At 50.9% G+C, this 1,087-nt stretch overlaps 1 protein-coding gene across 1 annotated transcript in view; it reads left to right on the top strand.

Annotated features, from left to right (window-relative positions):
* LOC119586839 (neurogenic locus Notch protein-like) overlaps positions 1-1,087 on the top strand; it is a gene marked incomplete at its 3' end in the record, with an annotated part of 145,347 nt that overhangs the window by 133,299 nt on the left and 10,961 nt on the right.

Here is a 1,087-nt window from a genome sequence, read left to right on the forward strand (position 1 = left end):
GTGTATTTTTCGTTCAGTGAATGTACAGTTTTCCTCTCTTCCTCTCTTAGAGAGGTCGAGTCGGGTTGACAGTCCGAATTGCATGGAAGACAAATAAAGCCAAATTGCACCCTTCTGATGTCCGATTCGATTACATTCACTTATGCGATAGGTCGTCGATCGGGCGAGTGTGACGTGTCATCGTCATTAAATGGCCCGACAGGGAGTCGAGTGCTAACAGGTATGTGTTGCACGGTCGTAGGGAACGGTTGGTCACGGTCTGTGTCTTGTAGGAGACCCTGTCATGGAATCCGGCTACGCTATGATTTTTTCCCCTGGATGCTTAATGAAAATTCCTCGCCGTTGCCCCCTGGACCCCGAGGCCTGCTCGAGCCAACTGGGCGGGCCATCTGCATCCGCGAGGCACAGGGTAACTCTTGCGCTGCATCAATTTCCATAGGCTTGTTCATACCGCCGATGTCGGAGAGGTGAACGCGCGGTCTTACATAAGCGCAGGCAGGTGGCTCGGCAAAGCGGAGTGGCTGTAGTGAGGCGGTAACCCTTCCCAGCCTCCAACCCACATCCTCTTCGCAGCCGCCTCGGGCCTAGCCAATTACCCGCCGCTTTACTCACGCTCCGCTGCCAGCCAGCCAATGAGAAGCGCCACTGGACAGGCTCTCGATTGCGATTGGCTGGCGGCCGCGGTTGCTCTGAAAGGATCCAACCGCGAGCACAGAGTCGACCAATCTTAATGCGTGTTTACAGGGACGTGAAATATGATTGGTCACTTTTCGAGGCCAAAGGTTACCAGGGGATGCTTCAGTGGCCGTAATTGACTAAATTGGCCACGTTGCCATAGTGAGGGGTTTAATGTAGTATTCTCTGGCCATTGATACAGATATTCTCCCGCTAGAAATCCGAGTATCTCGAGTGTTTGTATAAAAATAATAATTTTTTTTTTTAAGAAGAAGAAGAAAAAATAACAATTCGCGGGACCTGAGAGGCTCCATTATCATCATCATCTAAAGCATATCGTATAGAAGAATAACCCTGAGTCAGCTTGAACTTATGACGTGAGGGAACCGAGAGGGGACGGGGGCACAGACAA

Source organism: Penaeus monodon, chromosome 22 (assembly GCF_015228065.2).
Source record: "Penaeus monodon isolate SGIC_2016 chromosome 22, NSTDA_Pmon_1, whole genome shotgun sequence".
Taxonomy (NCBI): Eukaryota; Metazoa; Arthropoda; class Malacostraca; order Decapoda; family Penaeidae; genus Penaeus; species Penaeus monodon.